At 41.1% G+C, this 21,404-nt stretch overlaps 1 long non-coding RNA gene across 4 annotated transcripts in view; it reads left to right on the top strand.

Annotated features, from left to right (window-relative positions):
- Positions 1-21,404, top strand: part of LOC120407429 — a 104,433-nt gene that overhangs the window by 34,162 nt on the left and 48,867 nt on the right. Inside the window, exons 5-6 of one of the 4 annotated variants that reach the window (XR_005599957.1) lie at positions 14,825-15,013; positions 17,345-17,359. The exons of 1 other annotated variant lie outside the window; for it this stretch is intronic. This is a non-coding gene — a long non-coding RNA (uncharacterized LOC120407429). Of the gene's footprint in view, positions 1-14,824; positions 15,014-15,519; positions 15,535-17,122; positions 17,164-17,344; positions 17,360-21,404 lie in introns of those variants that run through there. 2 more of the 4 variants (XR_005599959.1, XR_005599958.1) reach the window with 2 other exon arrangements.

Raw genomic sequence — 21,404 nt, 5'->3', positions numbered from 1 at the left:
TTACTGGTGAGAATATGCTTCAGGTTGGCAGGTTGTCTGTGGGCGAGGACTGGTCTGCCACCCAAGGCCTGTGAGAGTGTGGGATCATTGTCCAGGATGGGTTGTAGATCCCTGATGATGCGTTGGAGGGGTTTTAGCTGGGGACTGTATGTGATGGCCAGTGGAGTCCTGTTGGTTTCTTTCTTGGGTTTGTCTTGCAGTAGGAGGCTTCTGGGTACACGTCTGGCTCTGTTGATCTGTTTCCTTATTTCCTCATGCGGGTATTGTAGTTTTGAGAATGCTTGATGGAGATTTTGTAGGTGTTGGTCTCTGTCTGAGGGGTTAGAGCATATGCGGTTGTACCTCAGTGCTTGGCTGTAGACAATGGATCGTGTGGTGTGCCCGGGATGGAAGCTGGAGGCATGAAGGTAGGCATAGCGGTCGGTAGGTTTTCGGTATAGGGTGGTGTTAATGTGACCATCACTTATTTGCACTGTGGTGTCTAGGAAGTGGACCTCCCGTGTAGATTGGTCCAGGCTGAGGTTGATGGTGGGATGGAAGCTGTTAGACCTAAGCATGTCTGTGGCACCCATTAGCCAGACGCTGGGAGAAGAATTCACTGTAGTAACTCAGAATGTTTCCCATCTAGAGTCCTATATCTGGCAATTGGAGATATTTGCTATTGGAAGTCAGATTGCCTACAACAGCATGTGGCCCATTTCATCATACCATCCCCTCCATAAATTTATTGCGCTCAGTCTTGAAACCAGTTAAGGGTTTTGCCCCCTTGGGAGGCTGTTGGACTCTGAACCATTTCTTCTCTACAGATCTTGGGCCAGATTCTGTTCTTTAAGGGTGTCTACACTTTGAGCTGGAGATGCAATTTCTGGCATGGGTAGACATACACATATATAAGTTCTGATCAAGCTAGCACCATAAAAACAGAAGCATAGCCACGGTGGAGCAGGTTGTGGGTTAAGTTAACCACTGCAAAGTGAAGACTTAATCCAATATAAACAGGTGTTTATATGGTGTAATTCCACTGAAGTCCGATTAGACTGTGTACCTAAAAGCAGAATTGGGCCACTTGTGTCCTCTAGAGCTTCTTACATAAGAAGGTTAGAATACATTCCTTCCTCTAACCTTAAGGAACCCGCCTATCACTTGCTGGTATAGTATAGGTTGATGGACCTGATGAACCTTTGAGATGATCTCAGCAGAGATAGGAGAGAATTAGGGAATGGTGAGTTCATAGGCACTAACTTCCCCTCTAGTCGGGGGGGAGCCTGAGGTACCCCCCCTTTCCAGGCCCTGCCCTTCTCCTGCCTCTCCCCCCTCAACTCTTTCTGCCCCCTACTCCCGAGTGCACCCTGTCCCCGCTCCTCCCCACTCTCCTGGAGCCAACATGCAGGCCGCAAAACAGTTGTTTGCAGTGGGTAGGAGGTGCTGGGAGTGAGGGAGAGGAGTAATCAGTGGGGCTGATGGCGGGGGAGAGGTGCTGGGGGGAGAGGGTAGAGTTTGGATGCCGGTGAGTGCTAAGCACCTGATAATTTTCCTCAGCCCTGGAGCACCCACAGAGTCGGCACCTATGAGTGTATTAATCTAACATTTTTTGTCGTCTCTTTTAATCTATATATCTCTCTATATATCTATATCTATATAAAAAAATCAGGATGGTTTTCCCTTAGTCAATTCACCCATTCTTGACACAAACTATAAATACACAATCCTCTCCTGCAGCTCATTAAAAGGATTCTTATTTTATTCTGCTTCTTACAGATGTCTTAGAACTGTGGAAGAAAGGAAATTTAGAGATTGATCCAAAGCCTCTTGAAGTCACTGTTGACTTCAGTGGGCTTTGAATCAGAACTTTGTGAATTTCATTACACCCTATAAAATAAAGGGAGAGTTTTCATTTTAGCTTATTCTAAAGTACTTTGTTTTTTTTATTTTATTTTGTTTATATCAGTGTTTTCAGTTTATCTCCCATTTTGAATTTTATACTTGTAATTTTTTTTCAAGCTGTTACTGATTGAGAATAGTTCTGGAGAAAAAGCCATAGACACACCAGAAATTAATATCCTTCAGAAAGCTAACAGTTGAGATCAAATGTATTCTGTAGGGCTTTTTACTGATTACTCTGGGACTGATCCTCTCTTGGGTGTTTCTACTGATTTCAGGCCTCTGTCTTTTTTGCCATAACTTGAGAGAGGAGTGTAACCATTCTGTTTCCTGTGTTTGGCTTTGTTGTAACTCAGATTTTATTTAATTACAACAACAACCAAAAAAAAAACACCTGATATCTGTAGCCCTTTGCTTCTAGGCAACTATACTGAGAAGAGAAGCTCTTTAAAAATATTTGTAAGATCATTATTTTTATTCCTCAGGGTAGCCTTATTACTTCCTACCCATCCCACCAAGTCCCATGGGTTTTTCCCATGGCTGTATGATAAATCTTTACAATAGATCCTTTGGCAAAATCTGATTTTTATCTGCTGATCCAGGACAATAGGTGAACGTGTAATTCTCAGTAGGTTCTTTTGATATTTCTCAGTTTTTCCACTTTCTTCTCTATAAAAGGATAACCTTTCCACTGCTGCCTTGGGGTGATGTGGAGTATGAAATACAAGCTTTCAATAAATGACCTACTTAGCCTATTTTCAGGCTTCAAATAATCAAAATAATGATAGGGAGAGCTTGAAGACTTATTAACATGCATAGTATTATAGTGACACCTCGACTCCTCAGTCAGGATGGACACCTTGTTCAAAGCACTGAACAAATTGAAGTGATCCATAGTGATACAAATAGGTCAATTGTAGTAATGCAGATTGATCATGGTCAAGATGAGGTAGAATTAAAATAGTTTGTCTACATTGTTCGAAAAGTGGTACCTCAGCTCTGTATTTCTTGCATTTCTAAATTTATTGGGTTTTTTTTCCTGTTTTCTTCTATATCTAACATTCTTGAAAGGGAATGTACACTCACACCCAAACCACTGGTGTACATGCAACCTTAATTTCACCTTAATAAGGTGTGAGTGTGTGAGAGAGAGAATCATCTAATTGAAGTAAACATCCACCATTTTCACTGATTCCTGGGGAAATGAACATTCCAGCATACTTTGGCTATGTCTACACCGCCCACAGAGTGAGATTTCTAGTGCTGGTTGACAGACTTGGGCTTGCACTAGCACTTTAAAAGTAGTTGTGTAGATAACTCTTTGGAGCTGCAACTCAGGCTCAAGTTTAATCTCTGAAGCTAGCCTCGGCTTCAACTTCAAAGTGATGTCTACACAGCTATTTTTGCTAAACTAAATCTGTTGACCTGGGCTGGAAGGCTCACTTCCACAGGCTATGTAGACATAACTTTATCCAACACTGTGCTTGCTGTCTTCCTTGAATGCTTCCTGATTCCCCAAAGCAAGACAGCAGTGGGCCAATCCTGCTGTTTTTGTTTTTTCAGTGCCACAGATACCCTTTTAGAAATAGAGTTAATAGGATTGATCGTTTCATTGTAAATAAGTTGCAGTTCATTGGCAGACATAGCTTTACTGCTGTGTCTAGCCAGTGAGAAACAAGTAAACTTTGTAATTTGGGTTGAAATGTTTCTCATTACACCTAGTAATATGAAATTTCTGGAACAACCTGCACTACTTTGCTTGTCATTTGCATTGTTTTTGCTATTGAAACTTATTCCACGTCCCTACAGCAGATCGTTAATCTAGAGAAACATCTGAAAAGACAACACTTAATTAAACAAACAGCAGTACATAAATCCTTTGACATTTGTTTCAATGTTGCTTGTTCCCCAAGTATAGTAACACTTCCTCAGCCACATTATATTTGTTTTCCTGCAGCAAATTAATTAAATTTTGTGAACTTCACTTCTTTGTCAGTGCTTCTAACAGACCGGTTTAAGAAAGGTACAAGAACTATACTTCGTTGTTCAGTCAAACCATTGACACAAGTGGAACACCTTCTTTGCCATTTCAATTTTCAATTGCTATATACTACATCTTTTCTGTGCACCCATCGTTGTTACTGTCATTGCTTTTCTGTTCATTTTAGTCAGTGCTTGCTTTAAATTATGTTATTGACAATATATGTCAACACTTTCCAATCTACTCTTACCATTGTGTTTCATTTTCTTTTCAAAATGATTTGAATCCACACAAGACCGCTGGAGAGAGCAAAATTGCACCCATATGTTGATCTGACAAACTTCAAATTGCATGTAAATCAGCTGTGCTAAAGGAGGAGTGCACAGGCTTCCCTTGAGATATTGGAAGCTCCAATATCTTGTTAGAAAAAATTCTACATAAACTACTAGCACTAGAGAGAGGTGAGTGGTTTTTTCCCCCTGTGTACTAAATTCTTGAAGAACATTATGCATTTCATACTACCTCACAAGGCCAGTAAAATAGGTGAGGAGAGACCTAAAACTGTCAAAAGAAAATGGAGTACTACTCATGCTTTAGAAAATCTTTTCAACCTCCATTGGCTGCTAGTTTGCCTGCGATAGCATTGACCATAAAACCCTTTGGTTCATCATCTGATCAGGATATGTATGCAGCTTCCATAAACTTCAGTAAGAGTTTTAGTATGGATCAAAGGCAGTATTTATATGAGGTATTCATGTACTTATTCTTTAAGTACCTTTCCATAGAAAGTAAGGAGAATCAAAAAAATGAAATGACTATACATATCCTTACCACTTTGGTCTGTATTTGAAACATAAAAGCAAAACAAGACCAATTACAAGGCTGCAGCAAAAAGTAAACTATAAATCCTAATAAATAACATAGCTCAGGCTGCAGTAATTATGAATCAGATGGATTGTTTCAGTAGTCTGAACTTTACAATGAATGAGAGTGCTTTCAGTTCCTAAAAGATCTGTGGGCATCTGATAGTTCAGTCAATTTGTGACATGACTGGTAAGGATTAGAGCAATTCAGAGAATATATAGCAGCTTCTTTCAACTTTAGTTTGGAGCCCAGCCAAGAATGAGTTCTGAGCTACTGCCTGCAATATTTTGATAGGTGCAAGGTAGAGAACCAGCACGCCATATGTGGACCTGAGAAAAAGTTAATGGAGCAAAATCACCAAGTGAATGTTATGTTTTTCATACACACGAGCAAATGCATACTTTTACTCAGAACAAATTTTAAATTAAAAACTAATTAAAAAATGTAAACTCTTCACCAGAGAGCACAGTGTAATTACACCATGTATAAAATGTGTGTGTATGTGTATTTAGTCATATATTAGTCTGTTTTATTTTTTTTAAACCTAGAACTGAATTCACAACTCACTGCTGCTGCACGTTTAATGTCCTGTTCATAAATGAATATCAATCACTTGCACATATTGCAACTTTCTAGAGCCAAGGACAGTCTTCTATTCTGAAGAGCAGTTTCAATACAAGATGTAAGATGTTACAAACTAATTTGTGCACATATTTATGTATAAGTTAGCTTGTAACATCTTACATCTTGTATTGAAACTGCTCTTCAAAACAGAAGGTTGCCCTTGGCACTAGAAAGCCGCAATATATACAAATGATTGATATTCATTTATCAACAGGACATTAAACATATGCAGCAGCAGCAGTGAGCTGTAAATTCAGTTTTAGGTCAGGAAAATAGATTAATGGATATCATTTTCCTATTGCATGGAGTGTTTAGAATTTGCATTCAGCAGGTATTGGTAGTCCTACTGAGAATTCAGCGATGCTGCTACAAAAGTGTTGTCTGCAATAGTCACGTGGCTCTCAATCTGATTTGAAAGACGTTTCAGAAAGGGCTTAAGAAAATGCTTATTAGTATATTAAAACTTAGTATATCTTACAAAAAGATCCATTATAATGGAAAACAAATTGCTTTTGTTTCCTGCCAGGCAGAATAAAACTTCCCTGTGATATCAGTCATACAGTGATAGCACAAGTTAATAAAAATTACCTGAATGGACTGCCAGTGTACCAGGCCCCTCCTTCTCTTATCAGGAGAGAAGTCTGGTCAGACCAGCACAGGGATAGACAGTTGTTAGGAAGGGAAGTGGAGAGATGTGAGCTTGCACACAGACATGCTGGAGCCAAACCCCTTGCACCTGAAAGAACGTGTGGAGTGTGCCTGGGGAAGTGGTTTCTCTGCCTCCCATTTACTAGCCAGGAGAAGATGAGGGGATTAGCACTCTCAGGCCCTCCTTTCTCAATGTAAAGCTTCCCCAGGGAATGGCATCCATCTTGCCATAATTGCAACAACTTAGCTACAGGTGTCAGCACCACCATTTTACGTGACGGACATTTGACAAAATTACCATACTTCGTGACGGACATGGGATGGGTGGGGTATGTCATTCAGTCATTCAATTTTTTGAAAAATTACCACAGACCTCAAAATTTTTGCTATGGACACATTACTGACCCCTGCTTAGCTACTAACTGTCTTAATTACAGTATGAAGTCACAGAGGAAGATGTTCAGGTTCATCCTTAATGATGATTTTGTGTCCAACATGTTCAGGAGTAAGAGACAGAAGGGAGATGGAAGGAAGTAGGGATGGGCCAGAGGAAAGAGGAATTTACTGCTGAGAGATGCAGTTTGGGATGTACCACAAGAAATTCCAACCTGCCATTTTTCTACCTTCAAGGGTCATATAATATAACAGTATCTTTAAAATGATTTGTTCAGCTTATTTTCTCTCTTGTATAATACATTTTTCCATTCAGCAATCTCGGAACAATAATTCTATTTAGATATTACTGAGTGTACAAAGGAGAAGATTGCTGGTTTCTCCTTAGATCTGATTTTAAGATTCTTCCATCCCTGTTATTCAGCATGCAGGTGATAGAGCACAGATTCAGACTCAAAAGGAAGGTGACCTGCCAGTCCTTGCTTAAGAAACTATCTCTGAATACCTCATTAGCTATCACCTGAAGTCGAGCAAATAGAGCTGGCCAGAAAATGACAAGTCTGTTTCATGACAAATTTCAAGGTTTCAAAAGTTGATTCCACTCATCATTGGAACAAAACCAAAATGTTTGGAACATTTTTGCAAAACAATATTCTGTCAAAACAGCTGTTTTTTGGATCAGAAGGTTCAGGTTTTTGATTTGGGTGTCTCTCTCTTTCTCTATCTCATCAAAAGTGACCAGAGAACCCTGGACCTCAAACCTTCTCAATAACATTGTCAAAACTAATATAGCTCCATGAAATGTTTTGGCTTTGACAGAATTATATTTTGACAAAAATGTTCTGACTCCTTATTATCCTTGGTTACTCTATAATTCTACTTCATAACTGGCTGTAGCTTGGCTTATGCTGGCACAATCTCTCTTCTTGCTACTTTCTCTTTAGTAAAGAATACACCACTGTGCACTCCTTGCTCTCTCATATTCCACTCATCTGTAACTAGGAAAAAAAGCACCTGTAAACAGTTCCTGTAAGTAACTTGAATGTTATTTGCAAATGTCCTTCACACATGGATTTAAAATTTAAAAATGGTAAAAAAAAAATTCCAAATTCATGAACATTCTTGAATTTCTGTAGTTGAGTTGTGCATATTCAGTGAAAATATAATTGTAAGCTTTTGCCAACTGTGCTTGAGACGAGAGTTTGGCTGGGTGACCATGTAGGAAATTCACCCATCCCTACTCAAAGCCTGAGAAACTGAGAAAGGGTGAGTGGGTAGAGAATGGGATTAAATCTATTCTCTCTACCAATAGGCAGGCAGTGGGTCTGAAATGCTGCTTATTTTACTAATCTATGCACTGGACTACTGGCTGCTCCCCTCCACAGTACAGGGTTTGGGGGCCATTGTCTGTTATCACATATTCAGAAACCTCTCTCCTGGCCCATGCCTAACTGTCTTCATGGTAGCCTAGCCCAGGGCTAATATGGAGTTCTCATCTATAGCATGCCAAGGGTACAGTTGCTCACCTATATCCCATCCTGAGAGAGGACTAAAGAAGTATGTCTCTGGTGGTTAGAGACCTCTGTGAGTGAATGAAGGTGAATTGAAAGCTCAGTTCATTGATGGCAAAAAATTGTCCAACTAGTATTCACTTAATTCTGAATTCATTCTACTCAGGTGACTAAGAAACCCTCAGACGAATTAATAAATAGCAATACATAAAACTGTATGATCCGATATCAGTTTAAATGTCTGATTCTCATGTCTCTTACACTGATTTTATAATGGGATAACTCCACCGACTTTAGTAGAGTTATTCCTGATTTGCACCTGAACAAGTGAGAGGCGAATCAGGCTCTCAATGCACAAATGCATCCTCCTACCTCCCTCACCTTATTTAAAGGCAGTAATATTTGGCACAGTGATTACTGTGGACCTGCATATACTAGAAAAGCAGTCTGTCTGACTCTTCAGTTAATGACTTTTGTAACACGTCTCTTAACTACCAAAAAAAAAAAACCTGGCAGGATGCTTTGCATCTAATTTTGAAAGACTGAAGATTTGCCATTTCACTAATGAAGCTGAAAAGAAAGCAATTAAAAGTTTGTGTTTGAAAAATGATATTCATTAAGCCTGCACCGTATTGTTTAAAACATGGAACATAACTTCATATCAGAGATGACTGTAATTTTACATTCAAATGTACTTTTGATTGTTTTACTCTGAGCATGCATGCTTTCTATAAACTGGAACCTTTCTTTCTACAAACTCATTTTTTATCAGTATGATGAGTCCAATAAGTGACATGCTTCTCATGTAAGTCAATCATTCACTGCTATTCTAGAAGTGCTTCCAAATTTGACTTTACCCAGCTATTTTCCCCCAGTGAATAACTGTGCTAAAGAAAGCATGAGCAAATTATTTCAGTTATCAAAATTCACCTCCCCATGCAGCATTTAAATCCCCAAATTTCAAATTGTGTGGTGAAGCCTTTATATTTAAATAAAGCAGCATCTAGAACTCTTGCTAGTATCATGGTCTCTGCCATGCCTGATAACCCCAGCCTGCTCCTGCTTCCATGCCCCAACCTCCATGCATTCATCTGGAGGAAACCCATAATCCCAATTACATTTGTCTCCTACTCCCCAAAACTGGCACTGCTCAGGGTTCCTCTTTCTTGACACACTGATGTCATTTCCCTGGCAATAATTGAGCATTTGGAGGAAGGAATTCCTCCCAACTCTCTAACTGTGTTGGAGGAGCATCTCTCTCCCTTTCAAATGCCTCTGTCTGGGGTGGAAAGGACATCTCACTACCCTCACCTCTGGGGTGAGAGAAAAACATTCATGGGGAAACATTGATTGCCCACTACGACTGCTTGCTGTCCATGTTGTTAAGTCATCTGATGTTTCTGTTCTGACTGTCCAGAGTGAACTAACTTGTCACATTTCTTCATCAAATTATCTATGATCCACTTTTTAAAAATGATTTCACCAATTCTATTAAGCCCTAATAAATATAAAATGGGATTTTCGAATATGCTAAGTGTTGGCTTAACTCTGCCTCTGTTGAAGTTCATGTCAAAATTCAAATTGACACCCATGGGGGCAGAGTTAAGTAAACACTGATTGTTTTTGAAATCTCACCCATAAATACTTGCATTCAAAAAAACCGCAACCCAACCCAAATCAAACAAAAACCCCAGACATTTTGGGTGGACGTAACCAAGCAAGTTTATTGCTATAAAGCAAGTTTATTTTTCATTTGGTCTCTCTCATTCTGTCCTATTCTTGTTAGTGTAACCAAATGCCATATCTAGTGTAGAGATATGACATTGCAACTGGGATTTTGAGTGGAGGTACCTAAGCAAGGATTCCACAAGAAGTGGTCCATAGTATGAAAAGTGTAAGTATCACTGATGTACACAAGTATGGTTAAGTACTTGATTAGGTAATTAGTTCTTTGTAAGATAATTTTTTTTTTTAGTGCTGAAAACTATTTTCCAATTATTTCAGAGTTTAACTAGATAAAATATACAGAAAGAATTACTATTCTAGGCTTGATGATGTAATTGCTCTACATGTGGAACTTTCATTGAAGGATATACCATACAAAGGGATTGCAGACTAGGGACTGTGAAGGTTTAATCAGTATATTGGTTTTGGAACTAGAGTGATATGTTAATGTGATGGAAATGAATGGAAGTATTGACATGTTGGATGGTAGGATAAAATGACTTAAATTCTTCGTTCATTAACATTGTGTACATCTGGAATAACTGACGACAACAGTGGACTTAGTCTGGATTTACAGCACATAAATGAGAGCAGAATTTGTATTCCTTTTTTTCTTTGCTTTTATAGGGGTCAGCTTTTTAGTTGTGTCAGAGCTCTGTGTAAAAGGTGGCTTTAAGCCAGCTCTGGTTATCTAGACTCCAAGGCACTTAGCAGCTGATTCTGTCTGTGGTGTAACTCTAGGTTGCCTTAAGTTACACCAGCTTGTAATGGCTTCCAAGAGGCCATTGTGCAGCAGGAAATCACCAGCGTTCCCATAATTCTTCTCTTCCAGGAAATCAAAGAGCGGCTGAAATAGAATTTATGTCAGCTATTTCCCCACACCAGTGAAACTCTCAGCTGCAGATTTAGGTGTAGTGCAAAGGGGCCATATTTCAAGTCAAGATTTGTCCTTAATTGTTTGAATTAACTTCTCTAATTTCACCTAATTAGAGCAACTTATTATGATGACTAGCCACAATATTAGCATAGGCTTCTTTTACAGTGGTAGTGTCTGCCATACCAAATTATAAAAATTGTGAGGTAAAGCGTTACCACCACAATTTTCCCTTTTGTGACATAAAACAAATTACCATAGAACATTCAACATTGAACATTGATGCAAGGTATGTGCAGAATTGGAACAAATATTACATCAGAGAAAATACGAAAATATCGGTCTAATGCAAAAATATTGCACTATCATCCCTCAGGCTGGCAGTTTGCACTCTCTTCTGCAGATGAATCTCATATACATTTGCCTAGTTCCTAAAGAACTGGTGCATATACTATTCACATACAACTATGGACAGTATAACCAATTATTGTGATGTATATGTGTAAGCTGTTTCACAATTAATTCAAGAGATATTGAAACAAACTCTTATGTTAGAGCAGTTTGCAAGCCCTTAGAGCAAATCTGAATGTCAATACTGTTGTAATACTCTGCAGGGGCTTTAACTGGCCCTAAGAAATTAGCCTCCATGGCTGATGGCTCTTCGAAGCTCTGGCAGACTGCTCCTTTTTTTCCCTGAGAGGGGTAATTCCCCCTCACCAGAGAGATTTTACCTATTAAAAAGTGGCATATGCCAACCACTCACAAAGACTAGAAAGAAACTATCCTTATGATTAGTTTTTTCCGTGATTGTCCACTGTGGGACTTTTTGCACCTTCCTGTGAAGCACTGAGTACTGGGCATTGTCAGATGCAGGATATTGGACTAGATGGTTAGTTGGATATAACCAGTGTGTTTACAAAATGTACGTGCACAGTTTCAGAGTCTAATATTAGCCCTTTTTTGAATATGTAATCGGGACAGTGAGTTCAACTCTATTTTTGATTTTTTGGAATGTGTAACTGGGGTGGTAACTGATTCCTAAATGTTACTAATAATGAGTATCATACTTGTGTACTCTTTTAATATTGCTACAGCTACCAAACAAAGGCAGCTTCTATTAAATACTACATGGTAAAGATATGGCTAATAGGTATGGGTGGTTACTAGCTAAGGATGCTTCTAAGCTAATTGGAAGCTAAGGTAACTCCTTAACTGGTTCTTAATACACTGGCTTAATTTAGCTCTGGTGGTGGTGTGTCCAGGACTGGTCATACTAGGTTTATTTTTCAGGTCATAAGGTGTAAAATAAACCTCTTTATTTAAGAAAACATATTTCTACACATATTTGAGTAGGTTTCATGTTTTCTCTTTCTTCCTCTGCTTATTTGTTTTGCAAAGCAATACATTTAAAAATATTTTAAAAAAACAAAAACGTAATGACATCTTGCCTCATCTAAGTCAATAGGAGTTTAGCTATTGAATTTCTTGGGGCCAGGATTTCACCTTTGAAACCTTTTCAGATATTCCCATTTCTATTGTTAAATTAGCACCAGCTAATAGTGTTAGTTTTAGATTGCGCTACACATCACAAAGTGGGTACCTCCTTTTAATAACAAACATAATTAGAACAGAAAAAAGACACCACATGAATGTAGTCTCATGGCAATGATTATAATGAGAACAAGTGGCACAACATGAATACATTCTTGTAGCAATAAAACAAAAATTATAGAAAATGATAGACACTTACAATTTTGTTTTTAAATGCATTAAGCTTCTCCCCACCTGACATACACTAGCAAGCATACAGGCTATTCTGAGGCAAGTTGGAAGTGGGTGATCCAAATGCATAGGGTTTGTAGATAAGGGTCAATATATCAAATTAGGCATATGTGATGCAAACAGGTTCCAGAGGTCTGACCCCGCTCCCACTAAAGTCAATGGCAAGGCTCCTATTACTGTGGGAGTACAGAGAGGTAACTGTATGAAGAATATACACTTGCATGTTCAAAACAGATGATTGCATAAAGCATAAATATGATTGCAACTGCATATTTGTTCCCACAAACATCTGTGCTCACACACCTAATTTGCTTGCACAACTTGGGTGACTACTACTGAAAATTTCATCCATGTGATAGTGTGACAGATTTCTGTTACCAATCTGCCTGAGCTCCAGGGATGCACAGCTCTGCTCCCCTGCCCTCGTTGTCTCGCCTGTGTTTTCCATCTTTGCAGCCCTGGTTTAGTGTACTTTTTTTTTTTATGGCTGTCTGTGGCTGAGTGAGAGAGAAGCGCTGCAGGTTTCTTGTCTGGCGCCATGACCTTGGACTGGGGCCAGCGTAGCGTCTTATTATTAGACTGTGCTAGTTAGCTCCGGTGTTGAGTTAACCTGTTTTCTGCTCTCTTCCTTTTTCCCCCTTTTGGCCTTTCACGACCTGCAAAGGAATTTTTCATTCCACACTCACTCACACCTTTGACCCTTCCCCGAAATGCCTTGGGATGCTTGCAACCGTGTTAGCAACATACAATGCTGATCTGCCTCCCCATGAGATCCCCTGACAGAGGGAATCCTTGGGCCTGTGACAGTCCCAACATTTTGTTGTTAGGGGTCATCATTTCGGTTTCCACTCTCCCTCTGACATGGTGGCTAGGGTTACTATTGGCCTTTTACATACATAGCAATATAGCACGCACATGCTACAGACTTGTTAGATTAAATATTGTTGGAGCTGGGAGCACACCGAATTCAATGTTGGTTGGTTCCCGGCCTCAATTATGGTCTTAATCAGTCCCTGCAAGGTATTCCGTGTGTGGAGGGCCAATTTGGCAGTCTGTTTGAGGGTAGCGGTGGCCACTGACAGGTGGGTGAGATTTTCACTTATGACCAGTCCCATGGCCATTTTAAATCATTTTAACCACTTGTTTCTCATGGCCCCCTGCATAAGGAGCCACTATGGTCCGCCTTTTTGGGGGGAGGGGACAAGGACACTGTTTGCCTGAGGACAGCCAGTTGGAGGGTGGCCTTCCCCCCCTGGTACAATTGGGAAGACGGGCTGGGACCTGAAAGCATGTCAGGGGCAGGTAAATGTTTAAAGCTCCCAAGGTGGCATTTAGGAGGGTCCAGTGTTGTGGCTGCCTCCCATTTAGTGGCGGGTAACATCTGCCACCACTGCTGCTGGGGGCAAGATGTGGAGATGCTTTCCAAGAACTGTTTCCTGGAGATTAGGGGATAAACGGAGAAGGCTACAATTTAGAAGGGGTGCTGGAAATCGTTTGGGGCTTGTAATATTTACCTCCTCACAATGGTGGATTGCGTGTGCGGATAAGTGAGTGATATGTGTGATATACCAACATTTGGGACCATGGGGGTTAGGTTGAACTGTACATCACTTGAGGGCTAAAATTGCAGTTACCTTTTGATGCCAACTGTCAATGTGGAGCATTGACTCAGATGGCACGTTAAATTTTTCCATGATCTTGAATACCTCTCCATGTACCCTCCCATTGGTAGTCCACTTGAGCCATTTTTTGCAGATTTTTCCCTCCCAGTGGAACTGTAAGCATTGGCAGTATGGATGGAGGTCTTCCTCCTCCAAAGCAGGGGCCATTGTTCCCAGGTGGATACAAACCCTTTTGGAAGGGGGATTTAGGTGGCGATGGGATGTACTGTTGTCCCACGGGGTGTTGCCTGGGGAGGTGCAGGGCCCTTCTGGGTTGATCCTGTCTGGGATCCAGCTGGGGAGGGATATGCAAGGCTGGGAGACCTGAGACTCTTGGCAGGGGGCTGCCCCTGGGAAAACACCCAGGCAATACCTGATGCTACATTTTTAGGATGCTAAGCCACACTTGCCCCCGTGCCAATGAATAATCGACACCCTCCCCCCCCTTTTTTTTTTTTACTAGGGCCAATTTTGAACAGTGGTAAAATTAACAAAGGAGGACAAAAGTGTCGGACACTTGAGGATTCCAATAGACATGTGCCACCATACATACATTGTATTACACTAACAAATTTTGCAGGCCTGAAGCAGCAAGAGCAGTCCCACCACTCCTGTTTAGGGTGTCCCTGGGCTCTTCCTATTACTGCCTGGTTCTGTTAACAAAGCAGAAAAAGAAAAGGAAAAAATATTGTAAATGTTTCTATTGGGGAAACTGAGGCACGGAGGATAATTTTTGTACATTATTAGTTTCTTCACTCCTGCCCTTCCTGGCTTTTGTTATGGATGTTGTTTTCTTGGTTTAAGAGGTCACAACAACAATATTTCATCCAGGGATCAGGGGCTGCTATTGTTCACCAAAGGACCTTCCATTCCACTTTAGGCCACCAGATGAGGAATGGGTCTGCCCCTTTGGGATCCATGGGAGGTCCGAGGACCCACCAGGTATTTTGCTGTGGCCCTTCTGTGTTTATTCGGACTATGCATTGCCTCCACGGCTCCTCCCCTGCAGCCTTGCACCACACTGTGGCTTGAACCCCATCTGTGGCTCGACCATGGAAAGCCTTTGGAGGTACTTTTTTTCTTCTTATAATTGTAATTATTTAGATAATCCCATGGATAGCTGGAAACCTGGATGGTTCAGGCAGGTGGCTGGTTCACAACCAAGGCCCATGACACCATGACCAGAAACCTAGGGAGAAACATATATTTTGAGCTAATTAGCATGCACCCATTTTAATTTGCCTGGTAGCTGATTTTACCATTTCATGTACTATTTTAGGGATTTAAATTCCCCATGTCTGCACTTACTACTTTCTTTACTCCTGCCACTATGCCCTTAGGCTTCCAACCCATTTTTTAATTTCTTTGTCTGCTACCTGCCTGCTTGGCTGGGCCCGATCCTGCTTTTTTGTTGAACCTTTTCATGGGCACAGGCTTCTCCTTAACTATCCCCCACCCCTCCTGGTCCCTTTTTTTTCGTAATCACCCCACAGGGCGCTCTCTTTGTAGCTGGGGGAGCCATACATACAACCTTCTCCCCCTTTACCTGATGGACCTCTTCTCTTCTTAATGAAGGTGCAACAAAGGTTCCACCCAAAATTGAGGATCCTCACAAAGAGAGAGATCAAGGCCCTCACAACGGTCACCCGAATCTTCCCCTGTGAGGCTCGCCACCTGGACCAAATGCACAGCCAATTGACGTTTTAACTGTTTAATTTTCTTTTCAGGGCGAGCACACTGCTGTTGCAGCGTATGCTGAGGACAAATGGTTAAATCTTTGACAAGTCCTTGAAGGACCAGTACTTGCTTAGCCAGTACTTCCAGGAGGGTGCGTTTTGCTTTTTCCGCCTGGAAGTCCTGTCTCAAGGCCTGCAACTTGTCCTGGGCATAGGCTTGGGTTGCTGCCTCAATTGCTCAATTTCCACCAGGTGTCGAGTACACACCTCGTCCCTTCCCCCCCAACTCCTCTTTCTGTCACGACAACATATGATACCATGTGGCTTCTGCAGTCGAAATTAATCCCCCAGCTGCCCCTAGGTCTTTGCCTTTCAGCTTTTCATACTCGGTATACAGGTCTAACAAATCCTGCCAAGTCTGCACTTTCTTGTGAAGCTCCACCACTGAACCCCAGGGATTGTATCCTATCTTGGTGAGAGCCCTCTCCAGCTGGGAGAGGTTCTATCCCTTTTTGCTGCCTCCCCCATGGCTCGGGCATCAGGTCCACCTGCCTCCCGCGATGCCAGCTGACCGGCAGCCAGACTACCGTGTCCGCACTCCCTAATGCCCATACGTCCAGCCTTGAACCCATCATTGATGCCATCACCCACAACTGCAGGACTCTCAAGTCCACAGCTCTACCCTTCTGTTTCCTGAACATGCTGTCACAATCCCTTAGTACAACTCTGAAAGTCTTTTAATTACTTGATATTTTACGTTGCCCACACTGGCACCGGGGCTTACAATGCTCAACCACCCTTTGCAGGGCTGGAGGGAGAGACGCTAAGTCTCCCTCTGTATTACTCTGTCCGATCCCGCTGAGGGTACATACACCACAACCCTTTCCAGGCAGACCGAGACATCGTGTGTTACGACTGAGGGTGTATGTACCAAGGATACTTGTCACATGGAGCGAGGGTCTTTAAGCCCACCTCCTGTTGCCCAGTACTTTTACGACCGGGGGTAGACCCACCTGCACCCTTCCCCTGCCAACTGGGGTGGAGAGAGGAATACTAAACCTCCCTCCGGTTCTCTGTCATGCTATGACTGAGGGTGGGGCTCACCTTTTAATTATAAAATTCCCAACATGCAATACCAACAGTGCTAGACAAAGCAAACATAAAATACCAAAGCAAGGCAGTTGCGCTCTGCAGGGCTCTCCCCACTCCGCAGTTCTCCACCAAAACTGTGACAGATTTCTGTTACCAATCTGCCTGAGGTGTCAGGTGATCAGGCTGAGGCCACAGCATCTTTTGGGGAGGAGATGACGAAACACACCAAGTGTCTAAGTTTTAAAGCTTTATTAATAAATAAATAATAATTTCTCATCTGGTGCCGTGTCCTTGGACTGGGGCCAGCGTAGCATCTTATTATCGGACTGAGCTAGCTAGCTACAGTGTTGAGTTAACTCATTCTCTGCTTTCTTCCTTCTTCCCCCGTTGGCCTCTCGTGACCTGCAAAGGAATCTTCCATTCCACACTCACTTACACCTTTGACCCTCCCCTGAAATGTCTTGCGATGCTTGCAACCCCATTAGCAACATACAGTGCTTATCTGCCTCCCTAGGGGACTCCCTGAGGGAGGGAGTCCTTGGGCCTGTGACAATAGGATGCTAGTCACCTCAATGTTGGGATAATGTTGGCAATCATCGTGTGTACTAATGGGTCTTTGCATGACTCCATAGACCAATTTGGGAAGAGCAACAGTTTACCGTACTGGCCACAGAGTCATCTGCCTAGTTGTGCTGATTGAGCAGCACATGTCTGGAGCTGCACTTCTAGCTGCTTGATGCAATCATGGATCACCCACCTGTACAATGTGGTGTCATATAATACAATCAATTGCCACTTGCTCAAAGGTAGAGTCAGAAATGTTCATTTTGTGCAGATTTTGCTTGAGGAATTTCATCTGCCCTCCATGCTTATGATTGCCAGAGCTTGATTTGGAATATACCTTGTTTTGACAAACAGGTCCCAAGTATGCAAATTACAAGGCCAGTCCATCACAACTAGGCACTGATCAAATGAGCCTGGATGCTGACCAAACCAGCTTTCACCAGGACTTCTGTGTTAGAAACATGCTTCTGCCATTTGATGTCCAGAAATCATCATAGGTGTCACAAATGGAAACTGACAAGCTTTTTAATGTGCCAGTGATAACAGGTCCATGTTTTGCACCCATAGAGCAATGTCATGAGGACAACAGCATTATAGACTTTGATTTTTGTCTGTAGACTGATTCCCTTTGTTTCCCTATTTCTGATAGAGGTGACCATGTGTGGTGCTGGCTTTTTTTAATTCACACATCCACTTTGCGGTCGATTTGTCACTTTCTTGCTCAACATGTTGCCAAGATAAGTAAACTGGTTTGATGGCTTGGAGTGGGATACCTTCCAAGCTTATGGAGGGATCCTGATAAGGTGGTTGAGGAGCTGGCTCATATGTAACTTCAGTTTTTGTTTGACTGATGGTAAGGCCAAAATTATGAGCTGCTACTGCAAAGCAGTTTGTAAGATCTTGTAACGCCACTTCAGAGTGTGCTGTCAAGGCATAATCATCAGCACAGAATAGTTCCTGGATCGGTGCTTCTATCACCTTGGTGTTCACATGCAGATGGGAAAACTTGAAAAACTTTCTACTGTGGAGGCATATAAAGAGACCTTTGGAAGAGCCACAAAGAACCTCCTCTAGTGTCACAGGAAAGGATAGACTAAAAAGGCTAAGAGCAAGGACACATCCTATCTTCACCCCATTTTGATTGGAAATTGGTCTGCTAAATCACCATCAACACTAACTCTTCCAGCCATGCCTTCATGGATTTGCCAAATGACGTTAATCAATTTTGTCTGGATATCCAAATTTAGCAAGAATTTTTTGGAGGATGGTGCAGTTGACCAAATACTTTGGTTAGATCAAGAAACACAATGTACAAAGGTTGGTGCTGTTTGTGACATTTTTCCTGTAATTGTCAAATGATGAAAATCATATAACAGTGTTCCACTGAACATAAAGCTGCATTGTGACTTGGATAGAACCTTGTCAATGACTTGGGTCAGGAGTTGGGCCAGGAGGATCTGTGCAAGAATCTTACTGGCTACAGAGAGCAAAGAAACACCACAGTCTTTATTACTTTGAGACTTCTAGATAGTGGCAGTGGTATCTTTCAGTAGTTGCTGTATAATTTCTTGAATCCAGACGTAAGAAAAAATCAAAATCTTGTGAATGAGAATATTTTCTCCATGTTTTAAAACTTCAGCTGGAATGACATCAGGACCAGAAGGCTTACTATTTTTCATTACTTGAACAGCCTTCAATACCTCAGTTCATTTGGGTGGATTGGCAAGTACATATGTGAGGAATTTGCTGACATAATCCAACAACTTATCAGAAACAGTAGATAAATGACTAAGTAGTTCACTAAAATGTTCAGGGCACTGTTGATGGATGGCAGTGTGATCTGTGATGAGAGATTCACTATTAGCACTTGTAAGCGATGCCAAGATAGAGAGGGCAGAGCCACACATAGCTTTGACCGCATCGTAGAAACCTTGGGAGTCATGTTTATTAGCAAGGGCCTATAGTTAATTTGCTTCACAGTCGAACCACATATTTTGCATTTGGTGGAGTTTGTACTGGGGCAAACTGCAAGCTGCCCTCTAGCTGGCCTTTTTCAACTCAGAAAGTGAGTCATCTAAGAGTGCAGTATGTGTTTGTTGATTGGCATCAAGAAGATGCGGTATTTCAGGATTATTATTGTTGAACCAGTCTGCAAGATCACATTTGGTACATGCAACACAATCCACACCAATTTTATAGATTTGTGTCACATAAGGATACCCATTTGGCAGATAAATCATCACTGATTATTGGAAGAATTTCTAAAATAGTAGTTAGCTATGTTGAAAATTGTTCAGCAATTGCCACATCTTTCAGGCAGAGAATATTTACATGCTTAACTGATAGGCTTATATGCATTTTCAGCCAAATAAAAAGGGAAAGTTTTGAGCAAACATAATGGTGGTCAGTCCAATAATCAGTTCTGAAAAATACCTACATTATGCACATATCTCATAGGTCCCGCTCTCTGACCAACACATAGCTGATCAGATGCCAGTGTCATGAGTGAGGGTACATCCAGGTTGTTTTATATTTGTCATGGAGTCAGAAGACAGTGTTTGTAATAACACAATGGTGCTGGACAGATGCTGTCAACAGAAGTAGGCCATTGTTCATCTTACCATTTTTTTTGCCAAGTACATTATACCATATAAAATCATCATGACCAACATAAGCATTAAAGTCACCAAAGTAATCAAAATCCTGTCCATACCATGGCTGACTATACACTGATATAACAGCATTCCTTCATTGGTATTAATTGATCCATAAATCTTTCACTTAAATTATGCTAAATTATATCATAAAAGTGCATATGTACAGGAATTTATTTAAAGTACAATTTGTAAATTGCCACCTTTAACAGGAACCTTAAATAAATGGGATTTTAATTAAATATAGTACACACTAAAATTCTTGATTGTATCTAAGCTTACAAGCATACTTTATTCCAAAGTCAGCATGAGTTTAAACAGTAGCCAATGAATGACCCTCTGTCGCTCCTTTGCAGAGCCATAGATGATTTACAATTTGTGTTTTGGGGACGCACAGTCTCTCTGTTATCTCAGCAGCAACATGAGAGCAGCAGCCCCTTTGTATTCCAAAGTCTCATCATCAGGTCAGGCAGGGGGACCTAAAGGGGATGGGTCTTTATTAAGTTCTGATAACATTTTAGCGGATGCTACTGAGCTTGCTCTATTTTTCAGTGGCTTCTAACTTTTTAATTTTTAAATTATTCCACTCATCTGGCCCCTAAATATTTGAAGGTACTGTTCCTCAGTTTGGTTTGTGGCTTAGATCTAACTCATATACAAGTCAATGGACTTGTGAGAGTTGTTCTTTCAATACCTTTAAAACCATGGCAGTAGCTTTAATGAGAGTTGGCTTATGCCTTACATCCATATCAAGTTTTAAACTTCAGCCATTTTCATCCTCATCTCTGTAATGTTCCTTCTCCTCCTCCTCCTCTAAACATAATGCTACTTGTAAAGAAGTACTTCTCCTACACCTTCTAACATTCCTTTTTTCAAGGTTTTTGTCTCTGCTCAAGGCACACCATTTTATTTTGGATAGATCCAAGTTCAAGGGTGTTGAGATCTTAACATTTCTTTGTGAAGTTCAGATCTGGATCTAGATGGAAACTTTTCCAAAATTCAGGGTGTATTGCTCTGTTTTTACATGGGCAAAATGGCATACCAGGCTTTGAAAAATATGTTGCTTTAAAGCTAAAAGCAACATGAATGCAAATAGTAGTACTAATGCCCTCTAGTTAACATGATTCATTTACAAATGAACACAGCTAGGGTTTGAAGCTTTGGTTTCATTTTTCTTTCAGCTACAAAATGTCATAATATTAATCTCAAATGTGGGTCACAGTAATAAATCTAAATAGAGAGTGTAAGTGGGGTACAAAGGTGTCTACTGTTGCTCTTCTGATCCCATGGCTGCTCTGCACCAGACTGTCCCCTGGAGCTTAAAGGCTGCCCTAATCTGTGCCATTACCAAGGACCCCAAGCAGCCAGGAATCACAGGACACATAGAAGCCCCGGCCTTGTGCTTCCCTGTAAGCACACTCCCTATGCTTTCATCCACAAATAGAAGACACAGCAGGAACTATGGTGGCTCTAC

This window comes from Mauremys reevesii, linkage group 6, assembly GCF_016161935.1.
Source record: "Mauremys reevesii isolate NIE-2019 linkage group 6, ASM1616193v1, whole genome shotgun sequence".
Taxonomy (NCBI): domain Eukaryota; kingdom Metazoa; phylum Chordata; order Testudines; family Geoemydidae; genus Mauremys; species Mauremys reevesii.
The sequence above is the reverse complement of the archived record's forward strand: the minus strand, read 5'-3'. Positions and strand labels throughout refer to the sequence as shown.